This window comes from Vicugna pacos, chromosome 1 (genome assembly GCF_048564905.1).
Source record: "Vicugna pacos chromosome 1, VicPac4, whole genome shotgun sequence".
NCBI lineage: Eukaryota > Metazoa > Chordata > Mammalia > Artiodactyla > Camelidae > Vicugna > Vicugna pacos.
In genome coordinates this window covers 113,659,935-113,672,763 of record NC_132987.1, presented here as the reverse complement: position 1 = coordinate 113,672,763, position 12,829 = coordinate 113,659,935, and the positions used below count along the sequence as shown (strand labels likewise).

Here is a 12,829-nt window from a genome sequence, read left to right as displayed (position 1 = left end):
TGGCCTCCTTCCGTCATTGGCCCTGCTGTACCACCTCCCTATTCCTCCTCTCATCATTCTCATTCTCTCCTTCTCCTGCTCTAGAACTCAGAACTTAGATTAATACCATTAGAGCTACATTAAGGGCTAGTCTGCAAATACAGTAGCCACTGATAGCGTTATTCCCGTGAGTAAATATGCTCCGATTACTAATAGATACTTTTTTTTTAACTGAAGTACTGTCAGTTACAATGTGTCAATTCCTGGTGTACAGCACAATGTCCCAGTCATGCATATACATACATATATTCATTTTCATATTCTTTTTCTTTAAAGGTTATTACAAGATATTGAACATATTTCCTTGTGCTACACAGAAGCAACTTTTTTTTTCTATTACTAATAGATAATTAACAAGAGAGCTTTTAGGGCTCAGTCCACATGGAAGTTTAAGACTGAAAAGTTAAGACACTTTGTACAACCAAGTTAACAAAATAATTTTATGTGTGTTGATACAAGGAACCAAGCCAACTTTTTTTTCAAATAAACTGGCTCATCACGGTATAAAGAAAATTTTCCCTCACAGAGACACAGCTCACCATCAAAGTGGAATGTAAAGAATCTGTGGTAGTTGTGGTATAAATGTCTAAATTCAGAGTGCAAAGAAGTTGAAACATTATTGAATTTATGATACCATAATGATAAGAAATAGTTTTATTATGAAATAACAGGATGTCTTGGGATTGATGACTCCAAATCACATTTATCACATTTTTCTTTTAATTCTTAACATAGGGTAACTGAAACAACCTGAAATGTCTACATTTGCTTAATTGGTGGGGGATTTGGTCATTCAGGCTAATTAGCATGAGTCTATAATGTCAGTGTTTAAATTAGGCCAAAACTAAGACCAAAGTATGAATTTTAATAGAAAAATATAGTGACCTCATTACTGACATTGTATTTGAGAGGTAAGATTAAAGTAATAGAAAAAGACAAAGAAGGAAAAAAAAGACGGAGAGAAAAAAATAGTAAGAAGGATATACGTGAAAAGATTAATAATAAATATACTGCCATTAGTTACTTAAAATGTAACAAATTGAATTTTAATGGATTTTTATTAATAGAGTATAAAATTAAATGACTTTAGAAATTATGAGCATCTTAAAGTGCGTATCTTCCATTTGATGGCTTTTCAGAGTTTCAAAGCCCTATCACATGTTTTAAGTGCTTCTTCTAAGAAATAATTGTGGGTCACTGGGATTTAAATCAATAGAAGAAGAAAGCTAATTAAGTTATAAATCAAACGTGAGGTTGCCAGATTTCTGGGCTGAAATGCATTTCAGGTTGTGGTGGCAGAGGATAAACAAGGAGCAGAGAAAATCTACAGCCTATACATGGCGGAAAATGGCATGTGGTGCTCAGCCACAGGGTTGGGAGGACAGCAGGGAGTGGTGGGGATGGTGGCAAACTGAGAGTGTACATCCCCCCTGAAGGGGCCACAGCAGCTCAGGCCAGCTGAGTGTTGCAAGGGGAGAACACAGTGGGGCCAGATCTGATCCTTTAGGAGAAGAAGGAATTCCAGGTAATTTGTAAATGTCAGCACACTCTCTCACTTTTTTATTCATTGCTTTAAATAGCACTGTGTGGGTCAAACTATGTCAGTGGTCTGCAGCTAATCTGGGGCTAGCCGTTTGATCAGTGATGTGCTGGTGAAAGTTTAACCACCAGCTCTCCCCCAGAAAGTATGTGTGTATATAAATGTCCATGAGTTTATTATAAATTTTACTGATACAAAGGATGTGTAGCACATAATTTACAAATGATAATAAAATATATAATGATCTTTGTTTTAATAAACTCTGTATACAATTAATTTTCAAATAATGCATTAGTTGATTTTTGCCAAATGCTTGTATCCAAAGCCAACCTAGGGTTACAATTAATGAGCAAGTATAATTCTGGCATAAATGTTGGTGGATATTTTCATTTACATGAGGAGTAAGAGGAAATTTAAACAATAAAGATGTGTGTGGGAATGTCACTTGCTAGTCAGTGCTGTAAACAACTTCTTTGCTGAATCAAGTAATAGTTTTCAAATACTGAAAGAAATTTTCCTCACTTTTGGGGACTACTCACAATGTAAGGGCTACAGACATGATACATTTTTAAGTTCAGTTGCATTGTTAACCTTTCTTTTCTATCACACTGAACAAAACAATAAATCAAACCCTGACATGTAGTGTTTTTTGAGACATTTTTAAGATATGTATTTCTTAGCTTTATCCACTGAGACAGCCAAGAAGCAATGACACTCCTGTAGCAAAGAGCACACCAATATCTGCATTTTAGTTTCTCAAAACCATTTCCCATTAAAACAAACACACCACCACAACAAAGAAAATAGAGCCTTAAAGAAAGGACTGATTCCAGGGGGCGAAGGCAGCAAAACACTTAAGGTGAGTATGAAACATCTTAATGTGACAGAAAGTAAGAAAAGCTCAATAAATTGAAGGGGACATTTTAAAAAATACAGGAGTCAGCTTAGAGGATTTCACTAGCTACAGAAGGACCATCTGAACATCAGTGTGATCAATTACAGGAGTGATCATAGCATACTGATTTGGAAAAGATTCCATGAGTCAGTACTGTCGGAAGGGAGGAAGGAAGGGAAGAAGATGGAAAGAAAGAGAGAGGGAGGAAGGAAGGGAAGAGGGAGGGAGGAAGAGAGAAAAAGGAATGAAGTGGGAATGGGAAGGGAAAGTACTGCTTTTCAGAAGAATGGCAACTAATACATATAAAAGGAATATTAGAAACCAAAATCAGCATTTTACAAACACCACAGTAATGATGAATTCTGAACAGAATCATTAGTAGATGCTAAAATGATTGGATGAAATATTGGCTAAAAGTATCATGATCCTTCAGATTACTTATTCATTAAAAATTGTACCTTTATGATGGAGAAAGGTCCATAAGTGAGTGACTCAACTTAAGGGAACAAATTGGCATCGCAGGCTGCCTGATGAGAAGGCACTCATTCCTTGTGTAGTATTTTTCCCGAAAATGTTAAGACTGAATCTAATCCAAACCCAAATTGAGGGACACTCTGCAAAAACAAAAACAACAAATAAACATTCCCTCACTGCAAAAAAAAAAAAAAAAAAAAAAAAAAAAGACCTGGCCTGAACTCTTAAAAAATGTCATGGAAGTTTTAAAAAAGGAATGGGCTGTTCCAGAATGAAGGACACTAAATAGCCATGACAACTAAATGTAACGTGCGATCATCGTTGGACCCTAGTTAGGGGAAAAACCAACAGCTATAAAAGGCAGGAGAAGACAGACGTCCCAGCTCAAGCAAAGAGAGTAAACTTCGCCTTCTTTGCCTTTTTCTTCTATTCAGGCCTTCAAAGGATTGGATGATGTCCATTTGCATTGGTGAGGGTGATCTTATTTCTACTGGAGACACTCTCACAGACACACCCAGAAATAATGTTTTGCCAGCTATCTGGGCATGCCTTAGCCCAGTCAAGTTGACACATGAAATTAACTATCACAGACAAAAAAAGGCAAATCCATAGAATAAGCAATCACTTTATCTAGTGAGAACAAATTGCGCCCCCTTCATGATGGAAAGGGTCTAATATAATGAAACTGGCTGATCCTCCCAGGGAGTGTTCCATATTGGGGGATCAACACTGGCCTCTGCTGCTGACAGGCTGAGCACTAACCAGATCAGAAGTCCATGTTGAATCCATCCTTCATCCCTGATACCATGGTTACTTTGTTCACGAGCCCATTGTGTAAGCACTGGCATAGGCAGGGAAAGAGGTAGACTGGTATCTATAGAATGAGTCATCTCACCCACCTGCTTATTGAGAGCATCCTTTTTGGTGGGGGCACTTTGGAGTATTCACATAGACACAAATACCCCCTTATTCTTATTCCTTCCAAGTCCCCAATCATCCACTCCAGCCTTTCTCATTCTGGGTTTTATGAGAGAAGTAAACCATATAGAAAATTACCTGAATGACTATTTTCTCAATTCTTCCAAGATGGAACATACTTAGATGCATACAAAATAAGTTAATTTATTACATCAAATGGATGCCTTTAGGCATTATGGCTAATTCTCTCTAGGAATCCCAGTTGAGAAGTGGTGAAACAGCCAAGCCATCAGTTACTATTAATGAGTCAGGATAGACTTGTACTTCTCACCATGTTCTTTCCAGGTAAAGCAGACAACCAGATGAACTGCTCAGTATTCTGATACTGGAAGGATTCCCCTTCACCACCTCCCTCATGTCCACTTCTGACTGGGGCTGTAATGCTACAGAGCCCACTTTAGATGATGCCAGCACAATGTGTGGAAATATATGTGTCCTAGACTTGAATTTTTTCTTCCTTAATCAGTAAGTCATAGGGAATTTCTCAAGAGGCCACAAGTATAGTTCAAGGGACAGACAGCAATGTATAAAGAGTGAGAGCAGAAAAGCACAGGGAGCAGGAAGGTTCTCCCAACTTGCTCGTGTCTTGGAGACTGCTAGCATCCAGTCACCTATATACTACGTCCACTCTGTTTTGCTTGCCCAACATTATATTTTTAGTAGATCAGATAACTTCCATTTATTAGGGGCAGCTAAGATCACATGGTCCCTTGGTGTCCCATGGTTAGGCATTCAGTCTCTATTAGGACTTACATCAAGCCAGGAGCAATTTCTCAAAAGAAAACAACTCATTTGTCATTTAATTGAATTCCACTTCACCTTACTACCTGATCCATATTGGCCACGGACCTAAGAGCATCCTTATTATAAGAGTATTTAAAGCCATAGGGCTTAATTTGGTCCCTAAAAAGAGAGTGAAAAAGAGGACCCGGGGTCAAACAACAAAGCACCTGAATACTCAGGGATCACTTAGAGGAGATCCAATAAGGGGGTTGACAAGATTTGTGAAGAAGGAAATAACATAAGCTTAGGGTGTTTTTGAAGCAATGGTGTTCTGGTAAATATTTAATAACTGGTAAATACTTAATCTCCAGGAAAAAGAGATCTAATCTGAGGCTTTTGCTGATTTCCATGATGTAAATACTCCTACCATGGCCAATTTCAAGCTACAAGGTGGCATCACTGACCCTGAAGTTGAGAGGAGAGTGGACAATCAGCTCTTGTAAGCCAAAAGGGCCTTAACTCCAGCACACGCTTGAGAGGAGAGTGTTTCAAGTAGGAGACTGGAGTCAGTTGGGCTGAGGGCTGTATATGGGTCAAATAAGATGGACACAGAAGAGTCCACTGAATTTGCAAGAGGTAGGTCATTGGTGACTTCCATAACAGGAGTGTTAGTGAAGTAGTGAGGACAGTCAGATTGGAGAGGTTTGAGGAATGAATGGGACAGGAGGAAGGGCTGGCAGGGAGTGGAGACAAATGTGTGAAGCCTGGCTATGAAGGAGACCAGAGAAAAGGAGCAGTGGCTGAAAAGAGATGTTAAAAGAAGTTTTAGGACAGAACATACTAAAATAGGTATGCATGCTGCTGGGAACGACACAGTGGAAAGTGTTGATGAGGCAGAACAGGGTGGACAGATTTCAAAATTGTAGAATAGATAAACAAGATTACACTGTATAGCACAGGGAAATATACACAAAATGTTATGATAACTCATAGAGAAAAAAAAATGTGACAATGAGTGTGTATATGTCCATGAATGACTGAAAAATTGTGCTGAACACTGGAATTTGACACAACATTGTAAAATGATTATAAATCAATAAAAAATGTTAAAAAAAAAAGAAGACAGGGTGGACAAAAGAGAGAAGTCCTTGAGGAAACAGAATCCTGAGATCAAGTTGCTGAATTCATCTTTGATAGGAAGAAGGCTACTTTTTTCATTTTCACATTTTCACTTTTTTTCACATTTTCATTTGAGTGGAGGCAAGGGAGACAAGTCCAGACACAAGTAGGTTGTCTATGTGGCTCCCTCTGATGGTTCTATCTTTTCAGTAAAGAATTATGTAGTTATCAGTTGGGGAGGCATGAAGGGTTAGGGAAGAGGTATATAGTAATAAGCTCATGGTGTGGGAAAGCAAACTTACCAAGGAGACATTAAAAATACTGCATAGATAAATTTGTGGAAATTTCTGCATTTGGCTCTCCCGTGAGCTCTTCATTGCCATATGTTCATACATTTTAAAGTCTCTGTCATTGTTTTACTGGAATGATGGGGAAAGGAACTGATAAAAACACAGTCATTCTCACATCTTTACTCAAAGTCTCTTTACTTCTTACTAAAAAATCTTCCCAGCTTCTTAATCTATCATTTTGTTAAGACCTATAAGTCTCTTCTTAGGACAGTTTTGTGAAATTTGTGTTTTGCTAGAATACACATTTCCTGCAGAATTTCAAATGTATTTTGGGTTCCATATAACATTTTCTCATAATTAATTTGGCTCGTCCTCGTATCTGGTTATATCTGAAGTTGTGGGTGATATGTGTGTGTGCTCTGTATTATTAGGCTTCATTTTTCTTGTAATTTCTATGTTTTTGGTTTTTATTTTATTATTTTCTAATTTATAAATTACTATTTTATCTTTGAATAGTCCTACTTCTCAAATTCTTTGAATTGTTTTGCTAGTTTTATTTTTTGGGGTCATTTCTGAGGCTGAATACTTTATTTTTGTTATTACTTTTATAATTATAAACTTAGTTTAAAGTTACACATTATTCTCTGAGTGCCCCTTCAGCTATGTACCATATATTTTTATATGGAAATAACATTTTTATTAGTTTCTGGAGTTTTCAGATAATGTACATGTATTTTGTCTTCTTTGATTCAGAGATTTAGATGACTATTCATTAATTCCCAAGTAGTTAAGGCCTTTTTTTTTTTTAATTAGGAAGGATCTCTCACTTTCTTGAATTTGGTTTGTCATCTAATTTTTTCTCTGGTTGGAGAATGTGCCCTATACAATCTCTGCTTTGAAGAATTTGTTCAGGTTATTGTTTGCTTGTTTTGTAGCCAGGTTAATGATTGATAGTAACAAATAGGAGATTAAGTAGTCTGTGCAGAGTACAAAATTCTATCTGTACATTTGAGCTCACTGATTCTATTATTAAAATCCCATATAACCATGCATATTATTTGACTGTTTTATCTGGGGATAAAATTCGGACTAAGAAGCATAGTAAAATAATGCATTACAAAAAAAATTACGTATTTAGTGTCCATTTGAAGTTTGTAGTCAATTTAAGGGAAAATCAGGAAGGTTAACTAATTAGAGACAGATACAGAGAAGGCCACAGTCTGGCTCAACTATGGCTAGGGTTTTTCTGGGTGAGAACAACAAAGGAAGAGGGGGAAGGGAGTTGAAGTTGTTGCAAGGAAGTGACTGTAATCTTGTCCCAAAAAATCCAATCTGGATAAGGAGGGGGGAAAGGCAGGAAGAAGAGGATGGGAGGTGAAAAGTGAAGGGCTCATTGGACTGGAGGTAGAGTCAGTAGTCTGAAAGGACGAAAGTGAACTAGAGAAGACTCCCAGTAACTCCCTAGTAATTTGAGAAGGTCCAGGGTGCAATCATTATGATTATGATAGAAGGCTGACGGAGGAGATCAGGAGGATAGAGAACAAACTCCAAGTAGGTGTTGCACTGGAAGGTTGAAACCACTAAGAATGAATAAGCAAATATTCATAAAACAATTCTGGAAAAAAAGTACCAAAAATGAAGTATTAAGATTATCAGTGATTCTTATTTTCTTCTTTGTATTGTTCTGCATTTCCTAAATTTCTAAAATGTGCAGGTAGTACTTTTATAATTAGAAAAAGATTATTTTTAAAAGTCCACTTAGTTTTTTAAAAATTCAAAGCTTGATTTGATACTTCCTTCTATAACCATACTACAGTGTATTTAGTGTACAATTTGCTGCCCTTGAGTAAAACTAAATAACAGAAAAAAGAAACATTAACTTCTTTTATACCCAGAAGAGATACTTACAACTCTGTTGTCTTTAATAATGTATCTGCTTTTGATTTTTTCCCCCAAGAAGGAAAGACAATACTGCATGAATGGTATTGCGCTAACAGAGATAAGTATGTTCTTTTAGACAGGATGCACTGCTATTTTTGCTTCTGCAACGGTTGTGTAGTTCTTAGATGTATTCATAAAGTGTGCCTTGTGAATGTAATATAAATATCATACTACAATAATGAATTACACTTTCACACAGTAACACTTGAAGACATAAAATACTAAACCAGATAAAATAATTTCAGCTGCTCCTTATTTTGCATGAAATACTCAAAGAAAGGTTCACAAGAGGAGACATCCTGGAGCTATTAATTGTAATCATCTTAAAGGAAAATGTTCTGCTCAATCCCAGAAATCTTTCCACATTTACTAATGATAAAGAGATTTAAATGGCCATTGGCACATAGAGAAAAAATGAATCAAGTTGAAATTTATATCATTTTATTGTATCTGTGGGTTTTAAGTTATAATATCCTATTGATTTCTTCATAATATTAACTGCAATCGGTAATTAATTTTTGTTTTTTTACTTGTTTTATTATCTATCTCCAGTACCTGATTAAAGACCTAAAAGGAGAAAAAACACATCTGTCTTGTTTATATTCCTATTACCTAGCATCATAGCAGATCATAGCAGATGCTAAATAAATTTTGTTGAATGAATGGATGATTGGATGATGATAGAATTACCTGGTCTAAATAGCAGATGTATTTTTAAAATACTGAATAAGCTCAATATTTCCATGGAAGTAAATAAAACATTGTTTACTTTTAAGATACTCTAAATTTGGATGGAAAGAAATTTCACTAACTTTCTTTTTGTTGAAGAAACTATCATTTCAGAAAATGAAGGAATAGCCATTACAGTTCAATTGCCAATCCATTCATAACAGTTGAGGGTTCTCCAGTGGGGATACTAATGTGGCAAAAAAAATTTTATTTTTTAACTTCTAAAAGTCTGAAGCTTTCAAATCTGAATTACACCAATAATAGTAGTTTTCTAGAAAAGATAATCTTACTGAATTAGATACAATGGCTAAATGCAGTTTGAGGTAAAGAATTTAGAAATTTTCTAACATTTTTAAGAGGACCATTCACATGCTCTGGAGAGAGGTGCTTGGCTCTCTTTAATTGCAAAAGCTACATACTTGCACGGTAAAGAGCTTTACTCAGTTTAACCCACTGCTTAAATACCACTGAGCATATCTGTATGAATATCTTTAAAAAAAGAAAAAAAGGAAGAAAGAAAAGCTCCTCTCTGAACAAAAGCTATAGCTGAAGAGTTATTAAACTGGCTAAAATTACCATTACTACGAAATTTAAGTAACTCTTGTTTATTTTGTTAGAACTCATTGGTCCTAGTGTTCTTAGCTCCTAATTAATGGAAATAAACTTGAATTACTTTAAGCAAACACACACACAAATAATAAAACATCATCAACAGCAAAACAAAAAAGAAATTTATTCTAAGGATTTTGGGGTATCGAAGGGAACCCACAGGCAGGAGTGCAGTCCAGCTTTTAAGAAGAATTGAGAACATGAACCAGGAAAGATATGAGAATCCCATATGCTATTCTTCCTGTCCTCTTCTGCTTTCTAGCACATCTGCTTAATCCTTCTCTCCTGCTGCACAGACTAGCTTTCTCAGCTCCTGAATTGACATGGTAATTTATGGCTTTCCTTTGGCTTCTGAGTTCATTGCAATTCCAGCCACAAGCAGGGACTCACTGTCTCTGTTCCAAGTACAAAATCTTGGTAGAACCTGATTGGCCTCCTTTGGATCAGATGCCCATCCTCTGCCTAGTTAGTACACTGTATAACCAGGCTTCCAGCCTCGCTGGGATGGGTGCCCTTCTCCCAAAGGAGGTAGTTCCTAAAGGCAGAGAGGGCGGTATCTATGACTATTTTAAGAACTAATCTATCCAGTAATTTATAACAAATGTCTTCCCATCTTGTTTTGAGAATAAAAGGATGCAAGCTGTAGAAAATGTTGATTTATAGCAACATAGGGCAAAACATTTACCACTAACTAAACAAACAGATAATGTCCAGGACCATTCAGTCGAGAGATATGTACTGCCTACTGTGTGCCAGGTCGGTACTGTGAAGCTAGCAGTGAACAGAACATAAAATGTCCTCCCCCATGAAGCTTACACTTTAAGTTAATGTAGAGCTGCCTTCACCAAGGCAAGGTCTAAAGAAACTTAATTAAATAATTAAATGATTTCAGCTTTTTCGCCCCTTAGAATAGAATTATTGAGTTATAGTTTTAGAAAGAAAAAAATTCATAGATAAGAGCTTCCTAGACTATTAGATTTTGCCTGCCAAATAAAAATTTCAGCTAAAATAAACCATTTGGGAGGACTCACAGTTTTCACTACTTTTTAGTTTGCCAAATAAAGGTGTAACAACAAATTAACACTCTACCAGATATTATCATCATTCTTTCATATAAAGAAAGAGATTTTAGTATAGTGACATGGAAAGGGAAAGATAATCTCAGAATAAAGGACCTTTTCCCCCCAAGAAAGGACATCTGGCTATTCTACACGAACAGACTGTTCTTCCTCTTCTCATTTAGCAGCTGACTAGGGAAAACTTTTCACAGATTCATAGACCTGCACTGTTCCAGACTACAGAGTCTAGTACTGAATCAGCAAAGAAAACAAACACACTGGTTTGCCTATTGTGTCTGAATATATGGGTCAATAAATGTAAAGTCATAATTTTTCGGTGAAAAAACTAATAAGACTTACTGCTTGGAAGGTTGATTTAAAAAAAAAAACTGAACTAACTGATTGATTCAAACAACATGATAAGATGTAACAGTTCTATGGAAGCACCTTTGTCTTCCCAGAATATTAAAAACACTCCAATATTACATAGTGATGACATATCATATTCAATAAACAAATTCATTTAATGCTCAAAGCACTGAGCATTTTATATAATAATTAGTTTGTATAATATACTGGCTGACAGGCGACTGAAGCAGCCATTCAGTTTCAGGAATTTAATTTCTGCAAGGTCTGTAACCTCTAGAAGGACCTTTGGCAGCAAGATAGCTTTTCAGTGTTTAGCTTTGCCCTTCAATTATCTGAATAGGTAGACTGTCAAAGTTATAAATACATGTTGTCTTTTAATTTGTTGGCTTGCTTTAAAATGAACAGTGTCCTCCTCTCTATTCATAGCCAACCACCAATTTTACAGTGGAGGATCTTTTTGAAGTTTTAGGCCAAGATATTAATGTATTCTGCTTGGGACCTTATCTTTGTTACCTCTGCCCTAATCATGTTACTGCAGATTTGTGTCTTGGCTCTGGAGTTGGTGTCTAGAGGCTGATCGGGCACAATTCGAATCTTCTGTGATGGGAACTGGAGTTTAATTTCACCAATGAAACACTCTGTTGGAATCAGAACTTAAATCAATGCTGAACAGTCAGAATATAAGAACTTAAGAGTGATGAGAGTAGAATGGAAGCCAGATGTTAGTAACTTTCCCTATTAACTGGAAAGAAAATGTTACAGAGGATGCTCTCAGCCTAGACCATCTTTCTAGTTTCCAAAAGTGAGTCATGGGTGGGCAGATCTCAAATCCAATCAAAGGAAACCAAAGAAAAGGGGCAGATGTGTATGACACAGAGGTTCTTGGGTTTAGGATCTGTTGCTTCAACTTGGAACTTAAAGATCAAGTGGAAATTTTGACAGGATGGGGAGTACAAATTGTTGCAGCTTCTACAAAGAGCAATTCAGAATGAGCACAATTACGAATGCACAGTTTGGATTCAGCAATTTCAAACCTAGGTTCTTCACTCGTGACCATTTTTTGAAGCTTTTCATTACAGCATTGATTATTACAGCAAGACAGGAAAAAATCTTAATACCAATTTTTTGGGCTTGGTTAAATAAATTACAGTACAGTCTACCAATGGATCACTATGTAGCTGGATAAAAGAAATCACACTATGTACAGATATGAACTGACCTTCAATTTATGTTAGATTAAAAATACACCATTTGCATACTGTGTAGAAAAGGTAACTCATAAAAATATACCTATTTGCTTTTATCTTCGTAGAGTATCTCTGGAGGATCATGAGAAACTTTTAACATTGCCATTGAACTGGAAGGCTTCTAGAGGCCTGTGGGGTTTTTTCACTATATGAATGCACTTTGTTACCTTCTGAATTTTGAGACATGAAAAGTAATTTGCATATACGCACACAGGTGAAGGAAAAGGCCCTAGATTTGGTTACAAAACAAGAAAGCCTGTGAGTTCAACTTCAGATAAGCGGTTCCCCGCCCTTGCCCGTTAAGATTCTTATCTCTGTAACACGAGTCTGAAAAGTGTCACAACCATCCCCACCCCTCGAGCTGCTTTCTCCTGTTTGTTTCTGAAATCAGCCATGTTTCGGAACTGCCTAGCAAACTTGGCATTCTTTCAAAAACTTTTGCTTTCAGTGTAATAAAGGGAAGGGGGCTAAAATATCAGGCCAGGTAACATTTTCTCATGAATAAAATTCAGTGTTTTTGGAAGTGCTCTGTAGCCATAAAGCTGTAGAAATACTAAGTGTTACTCAATCGAGTTAATAATAACTCATTTCACACCTTAGTTTAGAGTCTCAAGAAGACCACCTCACCGTCGGTGCTGCACTTTCATCAAACCTGGCTGCACCTTCTGGCTCCTCCCCCTTCTCCCGCTCCTCCCCCTTCCCCTCCTCCTCCTCCCCTACCTGCCCCTCCCAGCGCTTGGCGGGAGGTTTCCTCGCGTGAACACTCTGCGTAAGCGCGGAAGACGCACTGCAGCACCCTAGGCTGAGGAACGGCAGGG

At 36.8% G+C, this 12,829-nt stretch overlaps 1 long non-coding RNA gene across 1 annotated transcript in view; it reads right to left on the bottom strand.

Annotated features, from left to right (window-relative positions):
• The window catches only part of LOC140698362 (uncharacterized), a 17,027-nt gene extending 4,198 nt beyond the window's left edge, over positions 1-12,829 (bottom strand). Inside the window, exons 1-2 of the long non-coding RNA XR_012076112.1 lie at positions 12,732-12,829; positions 2,933-3,088 (exon numbers count right to left, since the gene is read on the bottom strand). This is a non-coding gene — a long non-coding RNA (uncharacterized lncRNA). The remainder of the gene's footprint in view (positions 1-2,932; positions 3,089-12,731) is intronic.